Source organism: Neophocaena asiaeorientalis, unplaced genomic scaffold (genome assembly GCF_003031525.2).
Source record: "Neophocaena asiaeorientalis asiaeorientalis breed wild unplaced genomic scaffold, Neophocaena_asiaeorientalis_V1.1 scaffold777, whole genome shotgun sequence".
Lineage (NCBI taxonomy): Eukaryota > Metazoa > Chordata > Mammalia > Artiodactyla > Phocoenidae > Neophocaena > Neophocaena asiaeorientalis.
In genome coordinates, this window is record NW_020174940.1 from 22,193 (window position 1) to 39,956 (window position 17,764).

Here is a 17,764-nt window from a genome sequence, read left to right on the forward strand (position 1 = left end):
TGTTCAATACTCTGTAATGACCTATATGGGAATAGAATCTAAAAAAGAGTGTATATATGTACATGTATGACTGACTCACACTGCTGTAGAGCAGAGACTAATACAACATTGTAAATCAACTAGACTCCAATAAAAAATTAATTAAAAAAAGAAAACCTTTTTCATTATCCACAACGCTCTAATCCCTAAGCCAGTCTATAGATTGCATGTTTTTACAAGAATTACCAAATACAGCTCAGAAAATGGAAAGTATGCTTGGTGCTCAGAAAAATAAAAATATATTTGTGTATATATATATATATATATATATATATATATATATATATATATGTGTGTATATATTTTACAATTTTATAAATGCTAAAAATCCATATTTAAATATTATTTAAATAGCATATTTAATGCTATTTAATAGGTTTTGGTATATATATTATGTTAATTTTTGGTAACAGGTTTTGGTATATATGATGTTAATATTTATATAATACATGTATGTATTAAAATTATGTGTATATTCAAGGTCACCACATTACCTTACCCAAAGAAGTCCCTATAGACAAAGTACCTCCGACTTAGTCATCCTACATTTTGAAAAGAGTAAAAACTTAATATATTTTTAAAAGAAAAAAAATTGTCATCAGATCCATTTTAATATGGCTGACTAATGTTACTAAATGTATAACACTGTCTACTACTAAATCACAGTTGAAATGCATTACTAAGAAAAGATGATAACCCCAACTATAATTTTAGCTTTGTCATATATAAAAGCTAGATATGACTCCCGGCCTACGTTTTTCTGGAAATATCGTTCGTTATCTGTTCATCTGTCTCAGAGAGTCAATGCCTTGTGCCATCGCCATTTTGATAACAATCTAGTCTTTACAAGGCCAAGGTATGAAGGTATCGTCTCTTGTAAGAACCTCTCACATCCGGTGTGACACTTAAACTCTAAGTGTAACCCAAGCCTTAGCTTCGTCCCTACTGTCTTCAAATGTGATGTTCTTTTCTATTACGTTTGGAGAAAAAGGGGTTTGTCATCTGACTGCTCCAGAGTCATTCAGTTGGCACCTCCTTTTCTGCTTTGCGAGCTCCTGCTCGGGGCCACCCCAGGCAGCCTTTCCCTCCCCTGCAACGATGCTGTCATGGAGCACGGAGGGTGGGCCACACGCTCTATGGTGGCCTGCCTTCCATTCCCCCATGACGGCAGGTGCGAATGTTTAAGACTTTACTGACCAGTTGGGGATAACTTACTGGTATTACAGGGTAGAAAGTACTTTTTAACTGGATGCTAAATATGAATTCTCTCATAGTCCAAAGGAAAAGAACAAAGGACATTAAACGCTTCATTGAGGAGGGTGGGGTCCTTGTGACGGGACATCCCAGTTCTCGGCCTTGCTGCCAGGCCCACTCTCCTTTGACCCTTCCAGAGAGAGAGAAGGAGCCCCCTTCTTCAAATGTGTTCAGTGTACAGTTTTCACTCCATTGTAGGAAAACTCCACTCACTCTCCTCAGGAGTTAGCACTGTACTGGGTTGATCATCTTCTGTGGTGGGCACTCTTTGGGCCCCATCCAGGCCCCCTTGGATCCCATTTACAGTTTCTATACGCTCCTCTCCAGGCTCCTGTGTGCTTTTGCTTCTAATGGTCTAAAGTTGAGACTCTTTGATCTGCTTTAAAGAGCCAGGGACAGGCAGGCACGGGAATGTGAAAGCCCAGCTCCCTGGCCCGAAGTTGGGACAAACTCAGAGGCGTGACATACTCCAGAGCTCCCCAGCAGGGTCCGGCTGAGGCTGGCTCTTCACCTGAGATCACATCCTCAGGGTTCCTCCCCTTCCCAGTCCCCCACTTCTCCCACCCCTTTAAAGGTCTCCCTGGAAGCACGTACTTAAAAAAAAATCACTCTCATACGAATTCTCATCTCAGGGTCTTCTTCTCGGGAACCGACCTAAAGCAGCACCTTTCTACCCATTTTTAAGCGTAGTCAAAGGCTCCATAATTCTCAGGCAGTACATTCCCGAAGTGCAGCAGAACAGCCCAGGGTCTCTGGTGTGATAAGCCAAATCCTTCTGAGTTCTCTCCCCAACAGTGTGGGATGAAACTGCGCCACTTTACTGCTCCAGTCCCCAGTGGGTAAATGCTGGGCAAAATAAACCATCTGTCCCAAGGACAAAAAAATCATTCTCAGCAACAAAGTTAAATCCGATTAAAGAGGACAAACTTTCCCCAAAGCAATACAACTTGCAAAGAGGTGCTCTACCCAAAATTAGACTCTATAATTGGCCAGGCTGATTCTCTTCCCTTCTTCCACCTCCTGCCCGGTTGCCAACCATACACAGGAAGTAAGTCCATCGCGTGCTGTTGTGAAAGAACAAGCCATCTACGCTGAGAGCCATTTTTAGTAATACAACGACTCCACAGGGGCTTTGACAAAAAACGTCTCTCTTCTCTGGTCCAGTGATTCTCAAACTATGGTGCCAGGACCACCAGCAGCAGCATCTGGGAACTGGTTAGAAGCACAAATGCTCTGACCTCCACCTGACACCTAGTGAATCGGAAGCTCTGGGGTTGGAAGCCCTCCAGGAATTCTGAGGCATGCTCGAAGCTGAGAACCACTGCTTTGGTCAAGGCAGGCATCTTCTGTCTTTAATCTCTGTGAACATTTTTTCAAATTCTCAGGAGAGAAAGTAGGATTGGCTGTTACTAAGGAGTTTCAATCCTCGATGCAATCATCTATGGCAAGGAGAAAGGATGAGTAGAATGAGGGGAACTCTGAGAACAAAGAAGCCTCCGTGAACTACTGCATCCACCATTATTCACTGGTCTAGGAGTCATGGAAGAAGTCATCTATGATGTACTAGAATACAATGGATCAGGTCAGCCAAATATAGAGGTCTTCATGACAGTGATTTTGAAAAATGGAAACAAAGCAAGATTCTCTGCTTCAGACTGTTTAGCCGTGCCTAATATTGAGATGAGCGCTCCGCTAGTGTGTTCTTATAACGTGACTGAATTACCCCATTAGTGTACATACTGTCAAAATTGCTTACTTTTTTTTGTCCCTATACTGGAAGCATCTCAAAGACAGGGACTATTTCTTGTTCACCTCTGCATCTCTAATGACTGTACCACAGTTAGGTGATCAGTAAACATTTCTTACATGTTGAATAAGTAAAAAGAAATGAGGCATCAAAGTAATGTAGTAAATTCCTAACTAGAGGAAAGCCCTGGGATTAGGATTGAGGGTTAGGTTCTTCCATTTACATAAGTGACTCAAGGCAGCTCTAAACAAAATCCAGGTAGACCCAAAAGTACTTTGTGGTAAAGTGGTAGGGTAGGGTGACAACAGTGGAAACATTTTACAAAGGAAAGGTCCTTTTTTGTTTTTTGGTTTTGGTGCCTGCAGAACAGGCCCCTACCCAGTTCTACTGAGATATAATCAACATACAGCACTGTATATGTTTAAGGTATATAGCACAGTGATTTGATTCACATATATTGTGAAATTATTGCCAGAGCTGTCCAGGACTTTGCTCAAAACCCACCAACCACTGCCTTTAGCAGGAGGTAACATAATCTTTAAATTAAAGGGTCCAGAGATAAGAAAGGAAGCTACAAAAACAAACAAACAAAAAACACAACGAGATGGAACCAGCTGGGACCAAGACAGCAACGAACCTGACCTCCAACAGACCCTGAGTCTCATTATTTGCTGATTTTACTACATTAGCACATTCAAATGACACACCTACTGGTGGCCATGACCGGACATTAAGGATCAAAAAAGGATACAAAGGGAGTGGCACCCACTCCCTCGGAAAAAGCCCTGCCCCTTCCCCAGTAGACTAATGCATATGCCTCCCCACCATTAGCCTCACTCCTCCTCCCTGTGTCTTCACTCTTTAAAATTAAATCCCTCTCACCAGGTGGGCAAGAAGATGACCTGTGAACTTAGTTCCCTTCTCCATTCTTTGGCCACTGAATAAAGCTTGTGCTGAGTCGATCTCAGCTCAGTTTTGTTATTACTCGGCTGCTCTAACCTGAGCAGAAAAAGAACCCTCCCCTGCCGAAGCAGAGTCTTGACCCAGGATAGGACCTGAACAGGGTCCATGTGACAATAATTTTAGTTAACATCCATCATCTCAAATAGGTACAAAAGAAAAAAAGAAAAAGGAAAAAAAGGTTTTTTACTTTATGTTAAGAACCCTTAGGATTTACTCTTAACAACTTTCCTATATACCACACGGCAGTGTTACCTATAGTCATCACGTTGTACCTTACATCCCTAGTACTTATTTACCTTATAACCTTATACCTTATAACTGCAAGTTTGTACCTCTTGACCACCTTCCTCCAATTCTCCCTCCCCTCATCCCCCACTCTGGTAACCACATATTTGATATCTTTTTCTATGAGTTTAGGGTTGTTTGTTTTAGATTCCACATATAAGTGAAATCGTACAGTATTTGTCTTTCTCTGTCTGACTTATTTCACTTAGCATAATACCCTCCAGGTCCATCCATGTTGTCGCAAATGGTAGGATTTCATTCTTGCTCACGGCTGAATAATATCCCATTGTGCATATATCTACCACAACTTCTTTATCCATGCATCTGTTCATGGACTAGAAAGGTCTTTAATTGGAATCTTAAATTGCTTTTGCCTCACAAAGGAGAGGCCTGTGGTTGCTTTTCAGACCCCAGAAAATAACATTTTTTCCATTAAAATCTATTGTTTTCCCGTAAGGAATTTATGCTATTTCCTGGGCTCCCAAACCCTTTGTGAAGCTCCAACCATTTGGAGGACAGGGCAAGTTTTGAGGGGAGGGATGTGAAATCTGAAGACTGAGTATAAAAGGGCTGGGGGGAGCAGAGCAAACATAAAGAAAAGTGGGTTTGGGTGGGGTGCTCGAGACCTTTGCCAAGCAAATACGTTGGGGAGGGGGAGATGGGGAATGTCATCTGGTTTTTTAGAAAGGGGGTTTTAAGTTAAGGACCATTTATTTTCAGAGGCATAAATGTAAAACTACAATTTAAATCACCTTCCAGGAGTGAAGACATACAACTAATTCATAAGCAGAAGGGGATCAGAAAATGCCACACCTGTGGGACTTCCTTGGTGGCCCAGAGGCTAAGACTCTGTGCTCCCAATGCAGGGGGCCCAGGTTCCATCCCTGGTCAGGGAACTAGATCCCACATGCCGCGACTAAGAGTTCGCATTCTGCAACTAAAAATCCCACGTGCCACAACTAAGACCTGGCACAGCCAAATAAATAAATATTAAAAAGAAAAAGAAAATGCCACCCCTAAATATGCCACCTTGCCATAAGGATTATTTTGAGCTAAAGGCAGTTAAGGAGCAACAAATGCAGAAAGAACTCTCTGCCCTCCTCCTATCTGCCTAGAAGCAGAGCACAAATTTCTCCTTGTAAAAGTGTTCCCACTCCCCTCTCCCACACCAGGAAGAGGAAAACCACCATTATCACCTGAGACAGAACCTCAGTCCCAAGATGGGTCCGCATAACAAACCCTACTAAACAGCTTTTATCTTCCACTTGTTTCTCCCATATATTTTACCTGCCCACAATTTACTGCCCCTGGAGTCCCAAACCCCTTGTTCTTTGTCTTATCACTTCTCCACAAACTTATCACCCTTTGTTAAAATGGAATATAAGCCCCTGGATCAAAGTGCCTGTTGGGGTCTTAACTTCCTTTCCTGTGAGGCCCTCATGTGCATATGTCATAAACCTTTTCTCCTGTCAATGTCTATTGTCAGTTTAATTAGCAGGCCCCAGCTACTGAACATAAAAGCATATAGGAAAAGTTTCTCTCTCCCTGCAATGTTTTCTTGGGTCCTAGAGAAACAGCTTTTATCTTAAGATGTGGAAAAGAACAACTTTAGTTTTTTTCCCACAGGTTTTGGATTTTGTCTTCCTCTCTTTTGCTGTATGTGTTCATCTTGGTGGTTTCCTTGATTTTTCCAGTCAGTGATATCTGCATGATTCAGATCATCCCAGGCTTCCCTGTACCCAACCTTTGAGGTAATTGATGATAAAGGAAATATAAAGACTTTGAGACATAGTATAGGGATCTTAGTTCCCCGACCAGGGATTGAACCCGCGCCCCCTGCGCTGGAAGTGTGGAGTCTTAACCACTAGATCGCCAGGGAAGTTCTCAGACATAGTATTAAGGTGAATTTACTTCTGAACAAGAGGGAAAACCTGATCGAACACAGCAGGATTAAGTCCTATGGGATGGAGTCTTCAAACTAACTATCAAATAATAATTCAGAGACAATTAAAGTATTGAGGATTTACTTACATTTAGGGACTACACAAGGGAGTACAGCTCCCATGGAGACCCTCTCAGACCAAAAGCAACGGTGGGACTTATAAAAATCAAACCGAGAAGGTTTCATAAAGGATGACTGGTTGAACAAGACCAAGTTTGTCAGTTCAAGATTGGTTCATTGTAATGAAGCCGGGCACAGGCCATTTACGGAACCCCAAGTCTGGTTGTGGTTTTTAGGAACTGTGTTTACCCATCAAGTCTGTTATGTTGACCCCAGATATGCAGTTGAGTTATACATAGGCTGCAAAAAGTCACAGTTGCATCATGAAGCCATTTTTCTGCTGACTTGGACCAGTTTTCCAGTAAGTGGCTTCTCAGTTCCTTTTAGCGGGGCCCTGACCACGCACTGCCTTGCAATTTCTCATACCCTCGTGGCTCAGGGTTCTGCAGACCTCCTACTTTGCTAAACCCAGGGTCTGTCACTGTGATCAGGAACATCTCCGTAATTAAAAGTTGATGGTGACAGACATTCTTTGCTTGACCAAACTTCAGTCAGGCTCTTGAACCTTCTCCTAGGCCCATCTGCACACTTTCTTGTAGAACCTATTTTTGGCAAGAACCCTGCTAAATCAGTTTAACCAGAACTCCCTCCCCTGGATATCTGATCGCCCTCAATATGTGATCAGGTTCCTCATCCTCCACCATCCCCCAGGTAATGTCTGACCACCCTGCCTTGTTTTCAGTGAAGAATCCTATTAGGTCAGTTGAGCTAGAACCCCCCGCCTTACCCCTGATGTTTTCTCTTAGTAATTTTCTATCCACTGACCTTCCACCCTGCTCCTTGGCTATAAATTCCCACTTGCCCATGCCATATGTGGAGTGGAATCCAATCTCTCTCCTCCAGTGGGCCCTATACCTATCATGAGGGTCTGGAATATACTTTTCTTTAACAATGATTCATAGCTGAAGGGAGAACAGATTAAGTGGACAAGGTAGAAAAGAATGTATCTGTGTTGGGAGGTACCCAAGACCACCCCTAGGTTTGATTATTCACTAGAACTCACAGAACATTTTTTTACTGGAAGCTGGTTTTTTAACTGGAGGCTGGTCACACAGGCAGCCTCTGCCTAGCAGGTATAAAAATTCTAGATTCTTGGAAGGAAAGCAGGTGTTCAGCATAAACCATATTGCTTGTACAGTGCAGGCACAGTGAGCTAGTCTTATCGGCTAAGAGTGGGAACTCTCTCCACAATCGAAGTTTCCAGATGCCATTCAACAGCCAGCCTAAGCAGGCCCTTAGCAGGCAACATAAGCAGGCTTTCCGAAGGACTGCAGTCAGGCCTGCTATGTGAACTCTTTCCTGCACATACCCTCATTTGAAATCATTCTTTATCACGTTCAACTGTTTTATTTAGGGCACCATGGACAACATAAATATTTCTATAAAAGATTTATCAATCTTAAGGAAGATATCTACTTTTCCACTTAAGTTTTACAAAGATTTTGCTCCCTGGATTAATTTTTTCTGTCAGATCTCCCAGACAAGGGATCAGCAAATTATTGGCCTGTGGACTAAATACAGCTTGCCCTTGCTTTTGTAAATAAAGTTTTATTGGAACGCAGCCATGCCCATCCATTTATATATTATTTACAGCTGCTTTTACACTAGAAGGGCAGGCTAGGATAGTTGTGACAGAGATTGTATGGGCCTCAAAGCCTAAAATATTTACTATCTGGTCCTTCAGAGAGGACGTTTGCTAACCCCCATCCTAGACCATAAGAAGTACAAATAATCAGCTTTCTTTTAATACTCTCAAGTATGTTCCTCAAAATATGTATTTCCTGTTTTGAATATAGTGTTCATCTAATAAGGAGAAAACACTTGAGAATAAGACCACTAGATGGGCATTAACTCTTGGGATGGTTTTCTCCATCTAAGTAGTGTACTTCTGCCCAGTACACAGAATTGTCACAATAATGGCTAAAATGTTCTAAGAAAAAGCGTTCTCCAATAATACAAAGAATTGTTGCTATATTTATTTTTTTATTATTATGTTATAGCACCAGGCTTCAGAGTGCTGGAAGAAATCTGATATTGGAGAAAGTGACCCCTTCTCTTGGTTTTGGAAATTCCCTAGTGATCATTTATGGGCTTTAAAACAGTTGGTTTAAAATAATTTCTCTGAAGGCAATTTTCAGAGGAGAGGGTAGGCTGTTCCTTGAAGTCTTACCACTCATCCTGATCAAGCTTGGGATGTACAAACCCTACGGTCAACCTCACATTGTTTTGGATGGAATAGAGCTGAAAGCAGTTTCTAAATGTCCCCGCCTCAAGGATATTATACGGACAAGATTTACTGATAGACAAAGAAAGAGAAAACCAGACCGAAAAAGTTATTGTGAATTTCAGGAGACCAGCTGTCCATGGACATCAAAATTCTGCACAGGAAGCTTAGGGTTAAAAGTGCAATAATCGGGCTTCCCTGGTGGCGCAGTGGTTGAGAGTTCGCCTGCCGATAACTGCGCTGGGACTTGTAGAGGCAGGAATTTGTAGAGGGGTCATTCCAACTCCCAGAGCAGCTCTCAAGTGGTACTACTACCCTTGAGTCTCCCTCATGTGGGAAGACAAGATGAGGCCCAGGAACTCTCCAAGCTCTAGACACAGAAGCAAATCTCTCTTCAACAGGGGTCTGCTGCAGAATGGATAACAGGGGGCCGAGACCACAGGTGGTGGGAGTGACTCTGAGAAGTCCATAATCAAGGTGAATGAAAGGAAGATACAGCAGCCCTATCTGATATTCATTCATTCATTCATCCGTATTCATCCACTCAGGACATATTTATTGATTATGTGGTATGTGCTAAATGCTAGGTGCTGAGTAAAAACTGGAGCTTACAGTACAGTGGAGGAGATGGACATGAAATAAATAGGAGCAGTATAACATAATGGTTAGGAGAATGGCTTCAAACTACTCGGGTTCAAATTCCAGCTCTGCCACTTGTTATTCTGAGCAAGTTCACTTAACCTCTCTGGGACTCAGTTTTCTCACCTATTAAGTAGGATTAATAATAATACCGACCCTCTTTGAGATGAACCAACTGTAACTGCACACAACGTGGGTGAGTGTCGAATGAAAGAAGCCAAACACAAGGGTACACACTGTATGACTCCATTTACGTAAAGTTCAAAAAGAGGGAAAATGAAATCTATGGGGTCAAAAGTCAGGATAGTGGTTACCTGAAGGAGACATGAGGGGGACTCCAGGGTTCAGGTAATACTGTGTTTCTTCTTTGTCTGCTGGTTACACGAATGTGCTCACTTTGTGAAAATTCACTGGGCTGAACATTCATGTGAACTCTTCTACATGTACGTAACATTCCCATAAAGAGTTGGGAAAAAACTATAGGAACAAAGCTAAAAGACAGATTTAGGGCTTCCCTGGTGGCGCAGTGGTTAAGAATCTGCCTGCCAATGCAGGGGACACGGGTTCGAGCCCTGGTCCGGGAAGACCTCACATGCCTCAGAGCAACTAAGCCCGTGCACCACAATTACCGAGCCTGTGCTCTAGAGCCCGCGAGCCACAACTACTGAGCCCGCGTGCCACAACTGCCGAAGCCCGTGCGCCTAGAGCCTGTGCTCCGCAACAAGAGAAGCCACCGCGATGAGAAGCCTGCGCACCACAACGAAGAGTAGCCCCCGCTCGCCGCAACTAGAGAAAGACGGCACGCAGCGACGAAGACCCGATGCAGCCAAAAATAAATAAATACATTTATTTTAAAAAATGACATATTTAGATAAAGGACAATTTTTATGCACAAACATGTCCTTTATAGTTTTATTTATCCCTATGAAAAATTAGAGACAGCCTAAAAGTCCAACAGCTTTTTAAAAGATAACCATGATGACTGTAACAGAAAAATTCTCCAATCTATTACTAATTGATCAAAACAGAACATAGCATTTTGAACACATACTACTTTATTTCTGTAATCATTAAAGTCTATTATGAAAAAGGAAAAATAATGGCCTCATTGGTTGTTGGAAGGGTTAAATGGGATATTACACTTAAAGTGTACAGAAGAGTACTTAGCAACTGTTTCTCTACAAATATATAACTGCACACTGCGAGAAGAAATAGAATGAAAAATGTGGTGTTGTAAGAGTAGATCCAGGATCCAGGTTAGGTTTTCAAAACAAAGGATTCCTGTCATCCAGGACGCCATGATGCCGACCCAGAGCATTAACCACTAAGAGGCTTTGCACTCAGAGTCCAGAGCCACCAACCTCGGCACAGGCCACAAATGAACACCCAAACAGAAAGGACTGCAGACACTCAGTGATAACAGCAATAATACAGTACACGGACATAGCTTGTTATGGTTTAAGAAGTATTTTCACACAAAAAGACTCACGTAGGTATAACAACAAACCAGTAAGGTAGATAATATTCCCAGTCCTCAGATAAAGTGACTGAGCTGTGATGACTTTTTTTTTTTTTTTTGTGGTACGCGGGCCTCTCACTGTTGTGGCCTCTCCCGTTGCAGAGCACAGGCTCGGGACCCGCAGGCTCAGCGGTCATGGCTCACGGGCCCAGCCGCTCCGCGGCATGTGGGATCTTCCCGGACCGGGGCACGAACCCGTGTCCCCTGCATCGGCAGGCGGACTCTCAACCACTGCGCCACCAGGGAAGCCCTGTAATGACTTCTTTAACGTAACCCAGAAAGGGGAAGTACTGAGGTTTGAGCTTCATTTGTCTATATGGCCAACTTCAAAACATGCATTTCCCCCAGTGCCCCAGACCTTCCACAATCTGGGCAGCTATAAACAGACACAGAAGACACTCTGCATCCCATTCCTGTCCCTTGGAATCTGGGAAGGAAAGCAGAAGAGTGCACTCTAGCCTTTCCTTCTATTGAAGGACTACTGTCTGGGAAGGAAAGAAATTGAGCCAGTCAGATCTCCTTGTACACATGCTAATGACAGACCTCCTAGCAAACACTCTAATAGTATTAACTAGTAGTCTTTATCTATGGAATACTTTGAGGAGGATGTACTTGGTTTGTCTGGCATTGTTTGTGGTAAACAAACCTGGAACATACGTATTTATGGGGCATGGCTCCCTGGAAAATGTAAGTTATGTAACAATCAGAGTAGAAAAAATGGAGACATACCATCACCAAAGTAGCTTTCTTTTCTTGTAAGTGATGACTTTGACACTGCTTAGAGATCTTATATGTTAAATCTGACCTGGTATGTGTCTTAATGTGGCAAGAAAGGGCCAGGAGAGCTGCACTGGTAGTCCCTGACTTCCCATTGCTTTGTCTGTACCTTGTCAATACTTCAAATACTAGGCAAATGCAGAATTTTCTATTACTCATCCATAAGCTTCTCTTACTGAAGCAGGGAAAGGAAGTCCATAGGAAGTCACCTCGTCATAGCCAATAGGTCGACGATGGCTCAGAATAAGGCAAATGTGCAATCCTCCCCACCCTACCCCTGCAAATCCACAAATATTAGATAGAGCACAGTCTTCTGTGGAGGCATGCTGTTATTACAAACATAAACACCTCATCTCCTTGTACGTAATCCATCTCCAGAGAGGATTCTTCTGCTCTGCTTGGAAATTAGGTCACAACTTCTAACTCAAAGCTATAGTATACGAAAGCTAGATCTTCCAGTGTGAGCATCGAAGGATGCATCATAGTGGAGTAGGCAGGCCATAGCTGACCGGGAGGAAATGAATAAAATTATCGAAGTGGTTTCTGGTGGTTGTATCTTAGTGACTGAGCCTCATTAAAATATCTATCTGGTCGATACATATTGTAAAGCATGCTGTGTTCTGTCTTACACGTGGGAGTAGATTCTGTCTACTTGGCTAATGGGTACAAAAGCCTGAAGGCACCAGAGTTAGGTGGAGTTTACTGACTTTTTATAATTCTTCATTAAAAAAGAATTCCACAGGCACACAGCAGGCTGGCCGTAGGTAAAACAGAGAGATGAAGTGTACCTTTGGATCTACCATTATTTTCTTTCTCTCCCTGAAATAGCCATTCCCCTCATACGAAAAGTATCCTTTTTCTAAATGTTACAGTCCTGAGCTCACCCCCAAAAATACCTTGCTGTGTCCCAAAGTTCTCTGTCGGGTAACAGAAACTCTGAAATTGTAACCATCCACTTCATTCATTCAGTAATTCACTAAACATTATTGGGCACTGTTTTGTATCAGACATTTTAAGTTGTTGGGGGACAAAAGAATGTGTAAGAAAGATCCTTCCCTTCCTTCTTCCCTGCCCACAAAATCCTATTATTTTGGCCTCATAAAAATCTTTTGGAGGGACTTCCCTGGTGGTCCAGTGAGTAAGACTCCGAGCTCCCGATGCAGGGGGCCCGGGTTTGATCCCTGGTCGGGGAACTAGATCCCGCATGCCTGCTGCAACTAAGAGTCCACATGCCGCGACTGAGACCTGGCGCAGCCTGCCTAAATAAATATTTTTAAAAATCTCTTGGATTCTCTCTTTCCTTTCTACATCCCTGCCACCATCATTTTGACTCAGCCCTGGTGAACTAATATTGGATCTACTGCAGTAGTCTTAACTACCCATCCTCTTTGCATCCTTTTCCTTCACACCCAGTCTCCACATATGAATTAATATTCCTAAAACGTTCTTCTTGCTCCAAGCTGCCCTCAGATCCTCTATGCTCTGATCCTTACCTGCCTTCCTAGATGTATCCATTCCCATTCTGCAATAGTTATCGCTAATCTGCTTAGGTTCTTGGACTACACTATGGTCCTGTGCCTCTGTGCCTTACCGTGTGGAAGATTTTTTTGCTAACAGTTTTACTGAGATATAATTCACGTACCATACAATTCACCCACAAAAGTGTATAATTCAATGGTTTTTGGTATATCTACAAAGTTGTGTAACCATTGCCACGATGGATTTTAGAACATTTTCATCAGCCCCAAGAGAAACCCCTTACCCACTGGCTGTCACTCCCCGTTTCTCTCCAATCCCCTCTCAGCCCTAGGCAATCATCAATATACATTTTTTCTCTATGGATTTGCCTGTTCTGTACATTTCACATAAATGGAATCATGTATTTAGCCTTTTGTGTCTGGTATCTTTCATTTGCATAACGATATAGCATGTATTAGTACTTTATTTCTTGTTATTGACAAATAATATTCCATTGTATGGATACACCACGTTGTATTCATTCATTCACCAGTTGATGGACATTTGGCTTCTTTCTATTTTTTTGGCTATTATGAATAATGCAGCTATGAATCATTCATGTACAAATATTTGTGTGAAAATATGTCTTCAGTTGTCTTGGGTATATACAGGCATACCTTGGAGATATTGCAGGTTGGGTTCCAGACCACCACAATAAATTGAATACCACAATAAAGCGAGTCACATGAATTTTCCGGTTTCCCAGTGCGTATAAAAGTTATGTCTACACTATACTGTAGTCTATTAAATGCACAATGGCATTATGTCTAAAAAATGTACATACCTTAACTGAAAAATACTTTATTGCTAAAAAATGCTAACCGTCATCTGACAACACAGGGTTGCCACAAACTTTAATTTGTAAAAAACATAGTACCTGTGAAGCGCAATAAAGCAAAGCACAATAAAATAAGGTATGCCTGTATCTTGGAGTGGAAGTGCTGGATCATACGGTAACTCCATGTTTAACCTTTTGAGGAACTAGCAGGCTGGTTTCCAAAGTAGCTATGTAATCTTACATTCCCAAGAACAGTGTATGAAGGTTCCAATTTCTCCACGATCTCACCAGCTCTTATTACTATCCGTTTTTTTGATGAGAGACATCCTAGTGGGGGTGAAGTGCTATCACACTGTGGTTTTGATTTGCATTTCCCCGATGATTAATGATGCTGAGCATCCTTCCATGTGATTATAGAGATCTTCTTTGGAGAATAGGTACCTCTCTGCTTCACGCTCTTCCCTTGTCTTGAATGCCCTCTCTCCCACTTTGGTCCCCATTCCTGGTTTGTTGAGAACTTCTACTTATCCTTCAAAATCTGGCTTAACCATCATATTCTCTCTGAGGTCTTCCTTGACTCTCCCAGGTAGAACTATCTCCTTTGAGCCACTTGTGTATGCTCTGCAACACTTATCACCCTGTGTTTTCTAACACGTAGGAATGCCCCCACACCACAGACTTGGGGCTTGGTCATGTAACTTGCCTTAGCCAATGGAACATGGACATTTATGACTAATACCACACCCTAATACAAGCTCTCATGCTGTTCTCGATATGGTTTTGTTCCCCTTTTTGACCTTCTGCCTTCCACCATGAGAACAGCTGCAGATAGTATCTGCTCTTCAGCTTGCGTTCCAGAATGAGAAGACACATGGAGCTAAGTTGAGCCCAACAGAGCCCAAAGGTCCCCAAATGAATTCCGCCAAATTATTTTTGCTACTCAAAGTGTGACCCAAAATGAAGCATCCACGTTTATAATATTTACAAATATTTATATTTACAAATATTCAGTGCAATGCTTCTCCTCTGAAAGAGGCTGAGAAATCTTACAAACTGATGCTTAGGAGGAATCCTGAAAAGTGATCTAGTAACACTTTTCATCTCAGATAGGCTTCACTTCAAACATGTGAGAACATTTTTAAAAAGAATTCCAGTAAAGAATAACATAGTAATACAGGAATAAATTTAATACTTAATGCACATGTGTAATGGTGGGAATTCTGCTTTACATCTAACTTATTTCTTCATGCTATAGTTTAAATTATTTTCCTAAACCTTGGAGAAACGGAGGAAAACTGATCTCTGCTTCTGCGATAGAGATTTTTATCTAGGAGGTTCAACCATAAAACAGTGGTTTAAAAGATACAGGCACCCCTGTGTTCACAGCAGCACTATTCACAATAGCCAAGACATGGAAACAACCTAAATGTCCAGCGACAGATGAGTGGATAAAGAAGATGTGGTACATATGTACAATGGAGTACTACTCAGCCATAAAAAAGAACTAAATAATGCCATTTGCAGCAACATGAATGGGTCTAGAGATTATCATACTAAATGAAGTAAGTCACAAAGAGAAAGACACATACCGTATGATATCACTTATATGTGGAATCTAAAATATGACATAAATGAACCTATCTACAAGGCAGAAACAGACTCACAGACATAGAGAACAGACCTGTAGTTGCCAGGGGGGTGGGGGAGGGAGGGACTGGGAGTTTGGGGTTAGTAGATGCAAACTATTACATATAGAATGGATGGACAAGAATGTCCTACTGAATAGCACAGGGAACTATGTTCAATGTCCATAATGGAAAAGAAAATAAAAAAGAATGTGTGTGTGTGTGTATGTATATATATATATATATAACTGAGTCACTTTGCTGTACAGCAGAAATTAACACAACATTGTAAATCAACTCTACTTCAATAAAAAATAAATAAATAAAACAGTGGTTTGGAAAGAGAGAAATTTTGTCCCTCAGAGGACATTTGGCAATGTCTGGAAACATTTTCGGTTGCCACATCTGTGGGAGAGTGGTGATGGTGGAGGGTACTACTGGCATCTCGGGGGTAGAAGCCAGGGATGCTGCTAGACATCCTACAATGCATGGGACAGCCCCCATAGCAAGAACAAAATCTAGCCCCAAATGCCAATGGTTGTAAGGTTGAGAACTCCTGCTATAAACTATCAAGACTGGTGGTAAGGATGGGTGAAATGAGTCTCATTATTTTTTTTTTTATTACTGAAGTATATTCACACTTAACCTTTGAGACCATCCCATGGCCTCAGTTGGCTGCACTGCCAACATCAATTCCTCATCCCCACCCCCCAACTTTCCCTTCCAACAGCCATCAATTTCTCAGGGGTGGAGCATTTGAGCAAAACTAAGGCAGTAAGTGCACTCCATCTCTCTATACAATGATTCGTTCACAGGTAGGCATGTGGCATGCTCTAGGCCAATCAGGGTGAATATTAGAACTGCTGCTGGAAAGGCAGCAAGTTCTCTTTCTCCTGCTAGAAGTGAAGGAAGAAAAAGGAACCTTAGGTATTGCCTGCAGCCATCTTGAGACTGCGACAGGATGCATCTTTAGGTTGAACAACTCTGCAAAAAGCAGAGTGGAGAGGCAAAATCCTTGCTGATGTATTTAGGCTACTGGATCAAGGCTCTCCAAAAGCCAAACTAGTCTGTAAACTTTTTGCTTGCAAGGGTTATAAATCCTTTCATTATTTAAGCCATTTTGAGTTACATTTTCTGTCACTTGCTATCAAAAGCAACCTACTAATATAACCATCCTTAACACTTTTCTCCAAGATTGAATGTTGACAGTGATTCCAAAAGGAGGGAATGAATTAATCTAGGATGGTCAGGAGTATGTATGGTTTGAACAAACTTTTCAGGTGATTCTCACGTTCCTTTGCTTCTCTCCTCTCATCCCCAGTGCCATAGACTGAGCGTTTATGCCCCACCAAAATTCATGTTGAAACTGAATCCCCACTGAGATGGTTTTTGGAGGTGGGGCCTTTGGGATATGATTAGTGCATTTATAAAAGAGACCCCCAAAGCTCCTTGGCCCCTTCTGCCACGTGAGGATATAGTGAAAAGATGGCCATCTACGAATCAAGAAGCAGGCCCTCACCAGACACCAAATCTGCCAGCCCCTTGATCTTGGACTTCCCAGCCTCCAGAACTGTGAGAAATAAATTTATGTTGTTTATAAGCCACCTGTCAACTAAAAAAATATGCACAGCCTAAAAGTTGAGAGTTATGTTTTATTCGGGGGACATACTGAGGACTTCAAGCCTGGAGGCAGCATCTCAGGTAACCCTGAAAAAACTGCTCTGAGGAGGTGAGGGGGGAGCTAGGATATATAATAGTTTTGCAACAAAGGGCAGGTAGTAGGAACAAAAGATTACTGTTAATTAAAGAAAACCAGATATCTCAAGTTAAGGAATTTAGCGCTTTTCTATGTATGAGAAGATGCAAGAGTCTGGGCTCACTGAAACCATTCCTTTGATATGCACCTCAGCTATCTGGGGCCAGTATCCTGTGTTTTCACATCCTGAGTTCCCTCAGGGCTCACCGTGGGGAGTGGCTGCAGTCTGATGGCTGCTAGATGGCAGGTATTCCTTGTTTCCTTCCTGAGTTCCCTCAGGGCTCACCAGCTCACCTCCCGGTGACTGTGACATGCTTTGTTTATCGATATGGCAGGCAGTATTTTATTTCTCACACCCAATCTATGGTATCCTGTTACAGCAGCCTGAACAGACTAAGACAGAAATTGGTACCAAGAAGTGGGGTGCTGCTATAAAAGAATACATAAAAATGTGGAAGCGACATTGGAACACGGTAATAACTAGAGGAGTTTTGAGGTGCACGCTAGAAGCCTACATTTCTGTGAACGGGCTAAGACACCCGATAAGAAACATTATTTTCCTTTTTTTTTTTTTTTTT

At 42.1% G+C, this 17,764-nt stretch overlaps 1 pseudogene; it reads left to right on the top strand.

Moving 5' to 3' along the window:
• The first annotated feature begins 2,832 nt into the window (after positions 1–2,832).
• The window catches only part of LOC112410996 (ferritin light chain pseudogene), a 21,510-nt pseudogene continuing 6,578 nt past the window's right edge, over positions 2,833–17,764 (top strand).